The sequence below is a fragment of the Lutra lutra genome, chromosome 12, assembly GCF_902655055.1.
Source record: "Lutra lutra chromosome 12, mLutLut1.2, whole genome shotgun sequence".
NCBI classification, from domain to species: domain Eukaryota; kingdom Metazoa; phylum Chordata; class Mammalia; order Carnivora; family Mustelidae; genus Lutra; species Lutra lutra.
Genome location: NC_062289.1, coordinates 23,821,800 through 23,838,441, shown reverse-complemented (window position 1 = coordinate 23,838,441; position 16,642 = coordinate 23,821,800). Strand labels below are relative to the sequence as shown.

At 43.2% G+C, this 16,642-nt stretch overlaps 1 long non-coding RNA gene across 2 annotated transcripts in view; it reads left to right on the top strand.

Moving 5' to 3' along the window:
- Nucleotides 1-261: 261 nt before the first annotated feature.
- LOC125082635 (uncharacterized) overlaps nucleotides 262-16,642 on the top strand; it is a 93,004-nt gene continuing 76,623 nt past the window's right edge. For both annotated transcript variants that reach the window (XR_007122028.1, XR_007122027.1), the window contains exon 1: nucleotides 262-394. This is a non-coding gene — a long non-coding RNA (uncharacterized LOC125082635). The remainder of the gene's footprint in view (nucleotides 395-16,642) is intronic.

The window sequence follows — 16,642 nt, the reverse complement described above, 5'->3', positions numbered from 1 at the left end:
TTGTTATAGAATATACTAGTTCTTATTTGCACTAGGATTGCCCACCTTCAAGCCTGTAAATTTTACACATCAAGTTGGCCAGGCTATGATACCTAATCGTTTGGTCAAACACTATTCTAGGTGTTGCTCTGAAGGTATTTTTAATTTTTATTTTATTTATTTTTTAAAAGATTATTTATTCATTTATTTGACAGAGAGCGAGAGAGCATAAGCAGAGGGAGCAGCAGAGGGAGAGGGAGAAGCAGGCTCCCCGCTAAGCAGGGAGCCCAATGTGAGTCTCAATTCCAGGACCACGGAATCATGACTTGAGATGAAGGCAGACACCTAACCAACTGATCCACCCGGGCGCTCCTGAAGGTATTTTTTAGAAGTGATTAACATCATATAGCATGCAGTAAGCACTCAATATGTGTTGGCTATTTTTTTTTTTTTGTGACTATATTTCAGGGGTACTGGACCTACATTTATAGAAATGATGGAAAATATTATACAGAGTTAACCCCTAAGTTGCTCATGTTCTCTTTGGGGACTTAGAGAAATAAACATACAGTTCCAGTAGAACATGCTAGGAATATTGATGGAGGTATGCACAGGGCCACGGGCTGTTCAGCAGAGCATGGAGTTGGTACTCAGAACCCTCAGTGGACTGGAGAAGGATAATCTATGGTCTGAGCAGCAACTCAGAGGAAGTAACCAGAGGCTGGAAGCTGAGAAACTGTGGTGTACTCAAGGGAACTGCCTGACTAGAGCAGAGAGTATGAGAATGGCTGGTGGCAGATGAAGCAGAAGAAGTAAATCCAGGGCCAGATGGTGGAAGGCTTTACATTGCCGGAGTAACGGATCATCTGATCTTTATACCTTGCTGGTAGTGAAGAGTGTCACTTCCCCAAGGGCCTAAAACCCTTTGAGGTATTCTGGAAGGGGAAGCGATGTGCTGAAACAAAGAGGTACATGCATATATACAGGCACCATGAACACAAAAATAAATATATAGTTGAATGAATGAATGCCTTTTTTTTTTTTTAATAGAACAACAATGACTGGAACTTTGGATGTGTGGAATTCCTGTAGGGTGGTGGCTCTCAACTGGGGTGATTTTTGCTCCCCAGAGGACACTTAACAACATGGGGAGACATTTTTGACTGTCCTAATTGGGGTGAGGAGTGTGACTGGTATGTAGCAGGTAAAGGCCGGGGATGCTACCGCAAGTTCCACCTGCACAGGATGGTCTGTGATAACAAAAAAAAAATCATCAGGTCCAAAGTGTCAATAGTTCTGAGATTGAGAAATCCTGCTGTGAAGATACTGAGAAATAAGGTTGGATATGGAGGAAGTTATGGCCACCTTACAGCATACCTTTAATGCCTTCACAAGTGTTTTGGACTTTATTGTACAGGTCATTAGGAAGCCAATGAAGGCTTTTGAGTAGAGAGTGAGAATGAAGGGCTTGTTAGGGGAGGGTTTGTCTGTCTGCATGGTGCACGGAACTGAAGAGGTCAGGACATTACACCCCCTAATATGCTTCTTTGGGATGTGGATTAGTTTGAACTGAAGGCATTTGAACATCACCAAATTCAGGGAGGGGCTTTCTCTGAATTCCCTTTATCTGCCTAAAGGCAGGTCCTTCAATAGCAACACGATTATGGTTAAGTCTCCTCCCTGGCAGTTCCATCCAGCAAGGGAAGATTAACTCTTATCACAAGAGAGGAGACTGGATTTGACACTATACTCAGATAAACTTTATCACAAAAACTATCATATATCCCATCTATTCTTCTAGGGGTACCTTTATCTTTCCTAAAAAAATGTTTACTCTCATTGAGTTGCCTATATTCCCCCTTTCATCACTAAGACAGTATTTACACTCTCGAATCTCACTGCTTTTCTGCATATTCCCTTTTTCCTCCTGTGATGCCCCCATGCATGTAATATTCAAAATTAATAAATTTGTATGCCTTTTCTACTGTTAAATTTGCCCATTGCTGGTTTATTTCATAAACTCAGCTATGGAACCTAGGAGAGTAGGGGGGACAGTTTTCCTCCCATATGGTACATTGGAGGGTAGGAGGTACTGGAGGTAGGAGAACCATGTAGAAGGCTATTGTGATTGATCAGACTCAAATGTTAGGAGCCTGACTGTTTGGGAGGAGATGGAGAGCAACATAATAAAAATTGATGGACATAAAAAGTCTAGAGAGGAAAGATAATATGTTTTTTAAGAAAACATTCATTTTAAGGTAACAGTTCAATTCATGCAGAAATATCTCCTAAGCAGACAGTTTGTGCTTAAGAAAGAAGACAGGGCTGAAGATATAGGAGTCCACTGCCTAGAGGAGACAGGGAAAATGTTGGTAGTGGATTTGTTCTTTGAGGGAAGAGGTAGCAAGAGAAGCGGTGTAGACTGAGGACAAAGAGTAGCTCATGATGCCTCTTCTCTTTCCCAGTTTTATTATTATTTTTCTTTAAAGGACCCCCATTTTCCACCAATGTTGTAAATGTGAAGAATGAAGAAAGTTCTGATATTCTGACTCCTTTGGTATTCTAGGTTCTTAAACAATTGTTTATTGAATTGATTAGCCAGGCTTTTCTAGGAAGGTTAACTCCTATTTGAAGACGAACCACTGAAAATCAGCCTCTTCATCTTCATGCTTCTTGGTACTTTGTTCCTCAGCCAGGTTAGATAGTAAGTATATTTGTGAGCACAGATGGAACATTGGGTAGACCCCCACCTCTCCCATTATGCCAGTAACTGAGTTGGTGACATTGTATAGCTATTTTCCTGGATCATATTTTTATTGAATCTTGATTACTGTCTTCCCTGATGTGGGTTTCTTCATATCTTACCAATAATTTTTGTTAACCACATAATTCTAGAGTCTCTGAAAATTGAAAGGTTAATTTGGGTATACAGTAATGTAGTGAAAAAGGAGTTGGTGTTGAGGAAAATAGACCAATTTATTTGGTTTAACAAGGGGAAAAGCCATAAAATATTTTTTAGTCAAGGATTATATAAAGCTTTAAAGAGGAAGACAATGCTGTCATTTGGGACAACATGGGTGGGCATGGAGGACTATATGCTGAGTGAAATAAGCCAGACACAGAAAGACAAATACTGTATAATCTCACTTTTATGTGGAATCTAAAGTAGTGAAACTCACAGAAGCAGAGAGTAGAAGGGTGGTTGCTGGGACTGGGAGGAGAGGGTAATGGAGCAGGGATGGTCAAAAGGTGTAAAATTTCATTTATGTAAGAGAAATAATTCTGGGGATCAACTACGTAGTATGGTGCTTATAGCTAGCAACACTGCATTGTATATTTAAAATTTTCTAAGGTGACAGATCTTATGTGAAGCATTCTTACACACACACACACAAACACACAGTTGGAGCAAACTTGGGGAGAGATGGATATGTCTATGGCCTTGATGGTGGTGATGATTTTGCAGGTGTGTGGTTCTCTCCAAACTCATCCAGTTGTACACCTTAAATATGTACAGCTTTTTACATGTCAAAGCTCAGTAAAGTGTTTTTTAAAAAAATTATATAATGTTTTCAATGGTTATTGTATAGTAGATACCATTTGTTATTTGATTCCTACAGTAAGAATTTAACATATAATACCATTTAATATAAATACACATATTTAATTTTAAATTTAAACCTTAAGGCAGCCTTCTAAAGTTGTTGTTATTAGCTCCATTTCACAACTGAAGCTAGTGCTCAGAGAACTGAATGATCAAGGTCTCAGAGGAAAATGGTTAGCACTAGGCTGCAGGTCAGCTGTGGTTCTTTCTGTCTTAAGGGCAACAGTTTAGCTAGTTAAAGGGTTAGTGTGTGTGTGTGTGTGTCCTGTCTCATTCCAAAGCCCATGTTGTTAGTAGTTCTAACAGTGGCGCTAACTGGATCTTGACCCCTGGGGTTTGCGAACATCTCTTTCCAGCTCATGTGAACCTTTCTCTCTCTTTCAGTGGATTAACCATTTTCCTCCTCTTCAAATTGGCCAGGTCTGTTTTTGGGGGGAGGAATGAGAGAGGAGAAACCTGTAGGGGTCCTCCAGCAGAGGAGCTAGAGCCCAGAATGACCCGTTCTTCAGTCTGACCTCTTGGGTTTCTTCTCCCTGAAGCACATACACACCAGGGCAGAGGCAAAGTATGGGGGGAGGGGGGAGCAGGGAGAAGGAAGATTAATAGTCTCCCATTGGAGAGAACCCATTACTTCCATTTGGCACTGTAGCCTTGCTGTGCAGTCTGGTCTAAGGCACCATTCCAGACTTCTCCCTCACTCAGGAGATGTTTCTCTCAGGAGCCTTTGTCCTCCTGGAATTCTGGCTTCTATCAGGTGACCCAGGCCATCAGATCCATGCATAGGTGGATCCCTTATACTGTGTGGTCTCTAAAGATTCCCCAAGGAGTTCTCGGGATCTAGCACAACAGGTGCTATCACTAGACCACTGTTTAAGGGTCTCTGAACCAGCAGACAGAGGGTTCGCTGTTGCTGAACATACAGAAGGCCAATAGGTTATATGACCAACTGCACATACACTCTTGGGTCTTAACCCTGGATCTGTCAAGCCATCCCTTTATGTAACCTGTCCCCTCATCCCAGCTGTGTTCTGTGGTCTTGTCTGGAGGATGGTCAGTGGACTCAACAGGCTCTTAAAGTTGAATTCTCTTTCATCTGTATTTCTGTTCCATGTCCTCACCAGAGACCACTGTCTCTGAGTTGTCCAGCTGCCACTGCCTCGGGCAGCTGCTCCTTAGCACTCTGCTTCCAAGTAGCTTGGTTCACACCCTTCCTTCCCAACAGCATTTCTCAAACCTTATGGTGCAGACACCTGTTTATCTCACCCCTTGTCAACCAGCAGTCTCATCTTCCACTCCAGTGGCCCTTCCCAACTGTCCCTTTCCTCCATCCCCATCATGGAGGCAGCTGGAATTCTGGTTCTTCCTTCTGGCCATTCCCCACAGGGCACAGCCACACTCTAGAGATACTGCATCAGCAGAGGTTTTCTCTAGTCCCTCTGTCTACTGGAAGAGAGAAGCAGGAATAAGACATTGGTGATCTAGGACTGGAGGCTTAAAGCCAGGAGCTGTTCCACAGTGATTCCATTTGTTGTGTTTCCTTCCTTCCTTCCTTCCTTCCTTCCTTTCTTTCTTTCTTTCTTTCTTTTCCTTCCTTCCTTCCTTCCGTCCGTCCGTCTGTTCTTTCTTTCTTTCTTTCTTTTGTTTTATTTGTTTTCCCTCAGGGTAGAAGTATGAAAACAGAAATACTGGAAATTGAAAGAAGCATCAGGTTTTTCAATCTCCTCATTAGCTCCTGGTTAAGGCCTTGGGCAGTCATTTAAATTATCCTGCCTGCAATCAGAGGTCTGGTAAGGAGTCTCTTGAAATCCTTCCCCTCTTAGAGGCAGACTTATGCTACCTGGAGGCATCCAATACACACACACACACACACACACACACACACACACACACACACACACACACGCACACAGTTCCAAATGGAAAATCCCAAGGTTTTTGGAAAAAGAAGAAAATGTCCCTTCCAAAAGAAGCTTTATTTTGTAACTTGTGACACCAACAATTTGGCTGTAACTAGATTTGGTTTGAAAGAACATGGCAGAGTGTGGAGGGACCATGGTGTGAGCTCAGCAGCGTTGGTGCTCAGTACCGAGGTTCTTACTCTGCTAACTCGTGCGACTTCAGGAAAGTCACTGGAAGTTTTCCCATCATCTGTAAAGGATGGGTTTAGCCAGTCTCTGGATTTGTGAGGAGTGACAAGCAGTAGTGAGTCGTCTTCTCCTAAGCAAATAACCGGAGGCAGTAGCCTCCAGTCACAGGAAGAAAGAGCATAGACCTTTTCCTGACATAGTCTAATCCTAAGGCTTTTTCAGTCTTGGACTTATTGACATTTGGGGCCAGATAATTAATTGTTGTTGGGGGCTGCCTCTCCACTGTAGGATGTTCAGCAAGACACCTCCCCCTCCAGCTGTGAAAACCAAAAATGTCTTCCGACATTGCCAAACATTCCCTGGAATGGAGGCACAATCCCCTCCCACTGAGAACCACTTTGGGTGGGTTGCACAGATTTTCTTCCTGGAGCAAAATCTTCCTCCCAAAGAAGACAGACAGTAGACCAAAAAGGTGCCATCCTAGCCCTCCGCAGGTGGTAAGCTGAGGGCTACAGACCAAGACCACAGCGGGCTTAGCAGCTGCGAGTGTGTTTCCATTTCTCAGTATTTGCTCTGGTCTTAAACATATTCACACTGGCTACCTGGAAAACAGTGGTGCCTAATAAGTGTTTTGAAGCTCTGGGAGAGATTGGTGTTCGACCCTATGAGAAATGTTTCCTCTAAATTTTTTTTTTCTTTTTGAGAGACAAGAAGACTCTGTAAATCAACTATGAGGAACCTACCTTAGTCTAAACTCTAAAGCCCCTAATTTTTGCTCTAGGCCGCCTGTGTCAGGATAGACAGCCTTCACTTCAAGGTCCTGGAGCGCTCAGTGGGGCTGGTCAGACAGAGCACTAGGGGTAGAGTGACAGGATATTGAAGTCCTGTTCAACAGTGGAGGCCAGGAGAGCTCATTCACAGAGCTAAGTAGCTGCGGAGGACAGACGTGGGAGCAACGGAGAAATGTGGGTCGTTGAATCAGTTTGCTGTTCAGAAAAGAGGATCACTCAGTGCAGCTCGGACCTGGCTTGAGTAGCTTGAGAGAAATGCTACCCTCAAGGGGTGCCGGTAATTGTGGGATTGACCCCCATCCCCACAGTCAGTGTGTCTGCCGACTAGGTCTAATCAGGCGATGCTTCCAGAGTCAGCCTTGAGAAAGGTTGGATGGAGACTTCGTGCAAAGGTTAAGTGCAGCCTAAGGGGTATGTGTGGTGGTGGTGGTGGTGTTGGGGGAGGCTGGTGAGGAAGACACTAGACTTGGCTGCAAAGCCTAGTCCTTCTCGCTGCCATTTACTTGCTGATTCTGTACAGGGGGCCTCATATGTTTGCAACAAAACTCACAGTACCACAGCCCTCCCAGCCATCTGGTTCTTCTGCAGCATCTGCTGTTCATCCTCTGGCTTCTCACCTCCAGACCAGCAGCCGGTCCTCTCTGAGATTTCCCAGGGTTGACATTGCAGGTCAAGCGGGAGATGGCGGAAGGTCTTCAGATATGGCTACTAGGAGCATTAGAAATGGGGAGTTTCTGTTGTTTTTTATTCTAATCCTTTCTCCTCCTCCCTGCTTTCTCTGCCTGAACAGTAGTTCTGAATCCTGGACCTTTCCCTGTGGCATTCCTCTTCCCACCTCCTCAAACTTCTGATTGTCCTTTAAAACTTAATTCAAGGCTATCTTCTTTGAGATGACTTCCTGCCCCGTTTGGCTGAGTTGGAGCCCCTCATGCATCTCCTATAACATCAGTGCTTCTATCTTTGTAGGCTTATCCTAGTCAGTCTGTGTCTGCTTACATGTTCATTCTTCCTCACCCTTTGCTAACTCCTTAGGGGCAGAAATAAAATCTTTTAATTCTACCTACTTTAGACCTTTGAATGTTGAACCACAGGAGGTCCTAAACAAATATCTGTTGGCCAAATTAATAAAGGGAATTTAGGGGGCCCATCAGAATCTCCTGGGTAGTGTTTTCAACATTTACATTGCCAGACCCACCCCCCAGACACAGATTCTTTAGGTCTAGGCTGGGGTTTGTAGATCTGTTTTTTTTTTTTTTGAAAAAAGCCCCCTATGATTTTGAGGTTCACCCCTGGTTAAGAACCCTGATATAACTCAGTCTATTCTTCTGCCCTTTCTTCTGTGTTCTAAAGAAAAATAAAGATGTGTTGGGAAGAAAGAGATTTGATATAAGGCATGAAAAAAACTGATCGGTATGAGGTACAGTTTCTCTAGTTCTTCAATAACAATAATTATCATTAATGATAATAAACCCCATTGTGTTTGGAACTATAGACATTACTAATGATGGAGCAGATGTTGGGGAACAAACAGGGCACCACTCAGCTGGTGGCAGTGTGGGGAATGACTCTGCTCTGATCAGCCCCTTTTCCTTGCTTATCAGACAGTGGACGGCATCTGCCTAAGTAAACATCCGTACAAAGGGCCATTCTTGGCATTCTTGGATTGTTAGGGGAAGGAGGGATGCAGAGTGCATTTAGTCCAGGGGCCCCATTTTAGAGATGAGGAACCTGAGGCTGGGGGTAGGGGCTAGGTATTGACCTACTAGGAAGCCTACAGTGGGCCTACAGTGTAGTTTCCCAGCTCTTTGCCACCTATTTGTACACTGGTTATTCCGGGACAATCTAGTTACATGTTTCCAGGTTGGGGGATAGCCTTCCCCAGGAGTCCCCAAAGTGTCCTAACTACCTATAATCTTTGCCCTAATCTGACCTGTGCAATTCCTCTTTAACCTTCTCCCACCTTCACTTCTAGTTATTTCTCTAAAACTCAGCACTGGTCAGTGCCTTCTCTTCACCACAGAGACTTGTGCTGGTTTCTCATGGTTATAAAATAAATTCCAAACTCCTACTGAGGTCCTTCATAATTCGACCTGAGCCTGAATTCTGACGTCATCTGTCACCCCTCCTCTGCCACGGCTGTGACGAGTCCTGCTGCTTGCATGCCCGCGTTCATTCTGACTCCTTTTTTGTCCGGTGGAGCCCATCAGCAATTAGAGAGGTTACCAGGCTCACATACTCACTTTCCCAGCTCCCTTGACCGTCCTAGAGTGTGGGTTTGTGTGCGGCGCTGGCTGAGGGGATGAAGCCCATGGAAGTCGGCAGTGGAGGGTAAAGGATCATATTTGGTAAAAATTTCTCTCCTTCTAAAATAGAGATTAGAGGTGTCAGGATGGCTGAGTGGTCTAAGACGCCAGACTAAAATAGAGAGATAGACAAAGACAGCCCTTCATCCTCTTTCCTGTTTTGGAGGACCTAGTGTGAACACCTGAAAATGGAAGCCGTTGCTGCCATTTTGCAGTCCAGAGGGAGAAGTCCAGAAGAATCACAACAGAGCTGCTCCACAACCCAGACATCCCTGAATTCACTCAATCAGCTTTGAAACTTCCCATATCTCAGTTTATTGTTCTATAAAATTGGAAGGCATTATAAAATAATATATCTAATAATCTCTAAAAATAAACTTAAGAATGCACAATTACTTCCGTCTTGCTTTACGTGCACCCTGACCAATACAATAGCCCTTCTTGAATCAAACCCGGCCTCTGGGGGGAAATAACAGCTCCCTCCCTCCTCCGAACCCTTCGGGAACAGAGGCAAGAGTTAGAACTATAGGAAATCCCACATCTTACTCTCCTAGCTTGCTGATCTGCTCCTCACATCTGCTGTTTGTAAGTCCTGTAGCATTTGTTCCTGCTTCCACAGGGCCACTGACATTCCAGTAGAGGAGAACTCAGTGTCCTTGAATTGTTTGCTGGACACATACCCATAATTCAGTCTGTCCACTTCTAGAGTCTTCAGTTCTCTCTCTCTCTCTCTTTTTTTTTTTAATTTATTTATTTGTCAGAGAGAGAGGGAGAGAGAGCAAGCACAGGCAGACAGAATGGCAGGCAGAGGCAGAGGGAGAAGCAGGCTCCCCGCCAAGCAAGGAGCCCGATGTGGGACTCGATCCCAGGACGCTGGGATCATGACCTGAGCCGAAGGCAGCTGCTTAATCAACTGAGCCACCCAGGCGTCCCTTCAGTTCTCTTTTTAACCTAGCAATTCAGACTAGGTGGAGCTGAGGTCTCCCAGTGAGGACTGTAGCTTCCTCTCTGAGATAGTCTGCCTTTCTGTTCTACAGGTCTCCTTGGGCCATTTCAGGGATGCCTTCCAAATCCTCCCTTTTGAGGGATTCTCACTTGTTTTGACCCTGGTCTTCATGGCTGGAGGAGAACAGTACTAGCTCTTACCCCTTTCTGGCCTGCTTACTTACTGGCCTGCTTCAGAAACTCTACCTTCTCTTCTACTCTGACCTTTTCCTACGCCTTGAATGCTCCTTCACGTCAACATCAGCACTCACTGAAATCTCTCCCATTCTGGGAAGTCTCCCCCCATGTTCGTGTCCCCTGTGAGGTAAATCTCGTCCGTTCCAGTCACAGAGCTCCATTCCCCTTTCACACGTGCAGGAGTATGTACATTCCAGACCAGCTGGTTGGTATGTGTCACACTACCTTGTTTGGAGGTTGTGAACACATGTCTCCCCACTGCACAGTAAGCCCCCCAGGACCACAGTTTACGGGTGCTTTTAATCCTCTGCAGAGTAGGAGCTGCAGGACAATTCAAGACAGCACACATTTACTGTGCTTTGAAGTGCTATCTCAGGACTTCTTGATATGGGGAGAAATGTATTTATTGTTCAAAGCTCTTTTTATTTGGGGTTGTGCGCCCTTATAACCGAACGTACCATCACCAGTACATACACCAACCAAGTAAATAGGTGTGGGAGTGGAAACAGGGGTTTTCTACAAGTTATTTCTACTTGGGGGTGTGTATGAAGGGGAATGACTGAGAGGAAGGGGAAGCTCAGAGTTCACATGTGTGAATGTGTGTGTGTATGTGCACGCACGTGTGTATGCATGTGCGTTTGTGTAGAAACGCAAAGCCAAGGAGACAAGTTGTGAATGGTGTACGTGTGGGAATATGGTGGGGGGTTGGTGAGGAGGATGTTTATTTAGAAGCAAAGACTGAAATAATGAACTCGTACAGTGTTACCCAATACGGATTAGTCAGATCTAGATATTCTTTTAGCAATAAACATTTCTCGAGTGCCTCAGGTAAGCGAGGGGTGGCTATTAATACTCTGTTCTGTAAAGTTTTAACTCACCTTATCCAAACCCATGCTTCCTAACATGAAATTTGATTTTACTCTCAGTAGATAAAGAAAATAGTTTTTATTCTCCATTTAGGTCAAAAGCAATTTTGGCAGCAGTTCAAGAACTCCCTGGGGCACCAAGAATAACTAGAAGCTTATCTTTGTGAATGTCTCTCTCTCTCTTTTTTTTTTTTTTTTTTTTTTTTTGGGCCCGATTCTCATTCTCTGGTATTTTCCTTCCCTAGTCCTTTGAATTTTCTTTACAACTTTTTTTTTTTTAATTTTGCAGTTTTCACTTATTTTTCATCACCTCTCTCCTCTTTGACATCTCCCCACAGTTTCCTTATCAAGGTCTCCTTTCATTCTTCTCTGGGATGGCAGTAATATTTCAATAATTCATACCAGTGGAGGTAGGAGATTTGGGGTCCTTGGAATTGCAGGAGAGCAGTTTGGTAAAGCAGAGAAAGTCTGGAGCTAGGGTTCATGAGACCTGGGTTTTTGTGCAGGACTTTATCACTAACTAACTGGATGACCTTGGGTAAAATTGAAACTTCTTGGAGTCTTAGGGCCCTTATCACTCGGAGGAAGGATTGGACCAATATGATCTCTATTAATATTCTATGATGTTTATAAAAAATAGCTTTGTTTAGGATATGAGATTTGTACTTGTATTTGAAAATATGGGTCTTTGGGGATAATTAACACTGGATTTAAAGTCGTTTTGTATTCTGCAACTTTGCAGAGACTTGAGTGTAATAAATGAGGGCTGGGATTTAGGACCAGCAGCTCCCAGGTTGTCATCAATCAAACACTAGAAACTTTTCCAAATAGGGGCCGACTCTGAAGGAGAGGGAGACAGAATGGTAACAGTCCTTGGCCTGTGTTCCTTTTAAAAAAAATTTTTTTTTATTGTGCTAAAGGCATAGCATAAATTCTACCCTGTTAACAAATTTTTAAGTGTAGAGTACATATGGTTAACTGCTGTTGTACAGAGATCTCTAGAACTTTCTCCTCTTGCATGATTGAAACTCTATATTCCTTGTAGAGCAACTCCCTATTTCCCTGTCCCCCAGGCACGGCAACCACCATTGTACTTTCTGTTTCTGTGAGTTTGACTACTTTAGGTATTTCATATATGGAGAATCATGTGGTGTTTGTCCTTCTGTGACTGGCTTATTTCACTTCGCCTAACGTTCTCAAGTTTCATCCACGTTGTAGTTTGTGACAGAACTTCCTTCTTTTTAAAGGTTGTGTAATATTTCTTGACTTGCGTACTCCCCTAGAAGTTTTTCTGAGTTTGATACAAATAAAATGAAAACTCACGTATTTTGTCTCAATATCCTTTGCTGCTGGTAGTTCATGGTGCCCTCACCCATTGTAAACACTCTTTGGGCAGATTGGCCCAGTACCCACTTACTCCAAAGATGGCTCTCTCTTACCTTCTGCTGTGTTATAAATACTGCATGTTTTTTCTTTCTTTCTTTTTTTTTTTTAAGATTTTATTCATCCATTTGACAGAGAGAGATCACAAGTAGGCAGAGAGGCAGGCAGAGAGAGAGGAAGGGAAGCAGGCTCCCTGCTGAGCAGAGAGCCCGACGTGGGACTCGATCCCAGGACCCTGAGATCATGACCTGAGCCGAAGGCAGCGGCTCAACCCACTGAGCCACCCAGGTGCCCCAAATACTGCATGTTTTAAAAATTTTTTATTTCACTTTATTTTTTTTACTATTTTTCATCAGAGTTAGCTTTATACAAAACAGAAGTCTGGAAACATGATCTTTCTGATCAAATAATCAGATTTTGGGGGACAATCTAGATTCTTTTTTTTTTTTAAATGTATTTATTTATTTGACAGAGAGAGAGATCATGAGTAGGCAGAGAGGTGGGCAGATAGAGGGGGAAAGCAGGCTCCTCTCTGGGCAGGGAGCCCCATGTGGGGCTCGATCCCAGGACCCTGAGATCATGATCTGAGCTGAAGGCAGAGGCTTAACCCACTGAGCCACCCAGGCACCCTGACAATCTAGATTCTTGTCTTGACTCTGTGCAGCCTTGGGCAAAATTCCTCCCACTACTGGACCTTGTTTTCCTCATCTGTAAAATGGAGAGGTCAGATTAGTTCAGTGGTGCTCAACAAGGGCAATTTTGGCCTTCAATAGACATTTGGCAGTATCTGAAGACACTCTGGTTGTCATACCTGGTCTGTCACTACCTGTACTGAGTAGAGGCCAGGAATGCTGCTAAACATCTTAGAGTACACCTATGCCTCAGGACCGGAATCCCTGCCCCCAACTACCCAGCCCCAAAAGTTAACAGTGCTGAGGTTGAGAAATCCTGGACTGACTAGCTAATACCCCAATTCCCTAGCATCTCTAAAATCCCATGACTTCTTCCATCTCTGTTTTTCTTTTCACTCTCACTGGCTGGGCCTAAGATAAAAGTGTAAAGTAGGAGAGTGCATCTGATTTCTTCTATTTCCTTCCATGGTCTATCCTTCCCAAGCTTTCCTTCTCTTTCCCCTTTTTTCACTGTCTCATCATCATCTGGAACAGGTTTAAAAAGCATATGCCTTTGAGTAGGGTTTAAATTCTGGGTGGCATCAGGTTGGCTTGAAGGAGAAAAGCAGCCATTTGATTCCCACACAGACTACTAGGAGGGGGAAAACAGAAGGCAAAACATGGAAAGGATGGGATGATGGGAATTGACAAAAGGATCAGGGTTACAAGAAATATAATTGAGTCTCTTTCTTTCTTTCTTTCTTTCTTTCTTTCTTTCTTTCTTTCTTTCTTTCTTTCTTAGTCTCAGTCTTTCTTATTCTCATCTCCCCACTCTCCACCTGTTTGCTTCTCTCTGGGTTTTCTGTGTTGTATCCTACAATATAGACTACTTCATGTCCAAGAAAAGATGACTACGGGCATCTCCAGGAATATATAATCTGGTAGCCTCAGTACTAGGAAACTGATTGGTTCTGCTTGAGTCACATGTCTGTTTCTTGGAGGAATCCCTGTGGCCAAGTGATAAGGACTACCATGGTGGGCCAGCTTGGATGGTGGGTGGGGTACTGAATGGCAGCCCCACCAGAACCACATGGAAAGGAGAAAGAAGGTTGCTTCTACTGAAAGAAGGGAAAATTCCGGGCACAAGAAAACAACAGATATTCCTCTACAAAGGAACTGATTTGCTTTTTCATTCATTAATGAATTTAGACACTTTCATTTATTAAACAAAAAATGTAATGATTCTCTGTTATGACCAAATAGTGCCAGACAGAAATATAGTTTCCTTTCTCAAGGAACTCAGTGTGGTGGAGGAGATGGACAAGGAAAGAATTATAATAGAAATCATATGGGAGTCAACTTTTAAGACCTTATGCTATTAGAGTACCCCAACTGCAGGAAATTTTATTTTATTTTATTTTTTATATTTTTAAAAGATTTTATTTATTTATTTGACAGAGAGAGATCACAAGTAGGCATAGAGGCAGGCAGAGAGAGAGGAAGGGAAGAGACTCCCCACTGAGCAGAGAGTCCAATATGATATGGGGCTGGATCCCAGGACTCTGGGATCATGACCTGAGCCAAAGGCAGAGGCTTTAACCACTGAGCCACCCAGGCGCCCCCTGCAGGAAATTTTAAATAAAATTCCTGAGGTATTTCCAAAGGAGCTGGGAGTTACCATGAAAATGAGAACCATCTTTATTCTGTCTGACTCCAGCCACAACAACAGCCGTATTTAGTTGTCCTTCTGCTCTGGAGGTAAGGTGAGGGAAATGGGGAGGAGGAAACTCAAAGATACATTGAACACCTACCGAGTCAAAGAATCTTGCCAGTAAGGGGAGATGACTGAAATTTCAGGGATTCTCTGATTAAGAAAAGCTCTTAACTCTCCTGGCCTTTGTGAGTCAACATCTATGTCTAGAGCTAAAAGAATCAATACCTTCCTGTTTTGCTGGGAGAATTTCTTAGCAAAACTTGACTATACACTAAACTTGTCAGTGACCAAGCATTTATAATACTGTAATGGTTTGAAAAATCTAATTTCTTAAAAGGTGTTCTCAGGGGGTGCCTGGGTGGCTCAGCGGTTTAAAGCCTCTGCCTTTGGCTCAGGTCATGATCCCAGGGTCCTGGGATCGAGCCCCACATCGGGCTCTCTGCTCACCAGGAGGCCTGCTTCCTCCTCTCTCTCTCTGCCTGCCTCTCTGCCTACTTGTGATCTCTGTCTGTCAAATAAATAAATAAAATCCTTTAAAAAAAAAAGGGTGCTCTCAGTCAAGTGTGTTTCTATGGAATTTTGGTGGCGACTGGCAACACTATTTTTTTTTTTTTTTTTTTTTTGAGAAAGAGCTCAAGTGTGTGGGGGGATTGAGTGAGGAAGAGGGAGGGAGAGAATCCCAAGCAGGCTCCTGGCCTAGCAACAGAGCAAGGCTTGAACCCACAACCCTGAGATCATGACCTAAGCCAAAATCAAGAGTCAGACACTTAACCAACTAAGCCAACAGGGTGCCTCTCATGGAGACACTATTTTATGGAATTCAATATTCAGTTTGGAAATTCTCCTGGTTCCAAGTGCCTGAGAGGTAAAAATAAAAGGAAGATGGTTCATAATAACAATAACTAAAGGCAATCACTGCTAAGTGACTTTAATAATCACTGAAAAACAATAGTGATTTAAGGTGAAATTGGCCAGAGTAGTTTGGTGTAGCAAGGAAGGACTGTTTGCTTTCTTTAAGTTCTGTAGATCCTCTGTTTTAATATTGTCTACCCCCCACGCAGACTTCCTCAAACACATGCTTCTAGCATCCTACTTGTTATAACCCTCCACACTTTAAGTCTCAGAACTTTCCCAGTAGGACGATAAAGGCTATAACTCACCCAAGTTTGGAGATTTCTTGGGGAGAGGAGGTCTTCACCCTGCCCATGTTGCAGTCCTCTGCATAACATGTACTCTGACACGAGGCAGCCATACCTGTCATTTCCAGCTTCTAAAACAAGTGACTCCTCAGAGTAGTTCAGGAAAGCCAGTGGCAGGCAGATAAACTGCCTAGATCTGACAAGAATAAATCTCCATGTTTACTTAGCCATAAAAGGCTCACATGGATAAGCAAATTTTATGATATACCAAATGTCCAGCATATGTAATAGCAAATCTGTTAAAAGTCATAGGAAGTGTCCCTTGATGTCTAACCCACCTTCCACCTTACACAGCAGGGGAACAATGAAATGATTTCCCCAAGATTGTACCATGCCTGAGGGGCAGAGGACTGGCTAAACTCATTGTGTGCTTTTTTGATTCTTTCCTCTTCTTATCAGTGAGGACGCTTTTAGCTGCACGTAAGAAGAGCCCAGTGAAAATTTCTTAAGGAAAAAGGAAAATGTGTTAACTAATGTAGTAAGATTGGCTATAGGAGGTTCCAAGGTTGGTTAATTTAGGGTCTTAGTCATGTTATCAAGGATTCAGGCTCTTCCATTATTTCGTCCTTCTGCTCTGTCATCCTCCAAGTGCTGGTGTTCAGCCTCTCATGACTGCAGTCTGGCTCTGGTATCACCTCACGACTCGTCATCAACCAAAGGCTAGAATAAAAATCGACTTTCCCAATTTTATGACCCTTTTTATAATTAAGCTTTTATCTTAATTCCAGTTAACATACAGTATTATGTTAGTTTCTGGTATACAATACAGTGATTCTAAACTCTACAAGTCACCCAGCGTTCATCACGAGCGCACCCCTCTATCCCCATCCCCTGTTTTATCCATGAGACCCTTTTAAAAAATTTTATTTAATTTAAAAATTAAATTAAATTTATTAAATTTAAAATACACATAACATAAAATT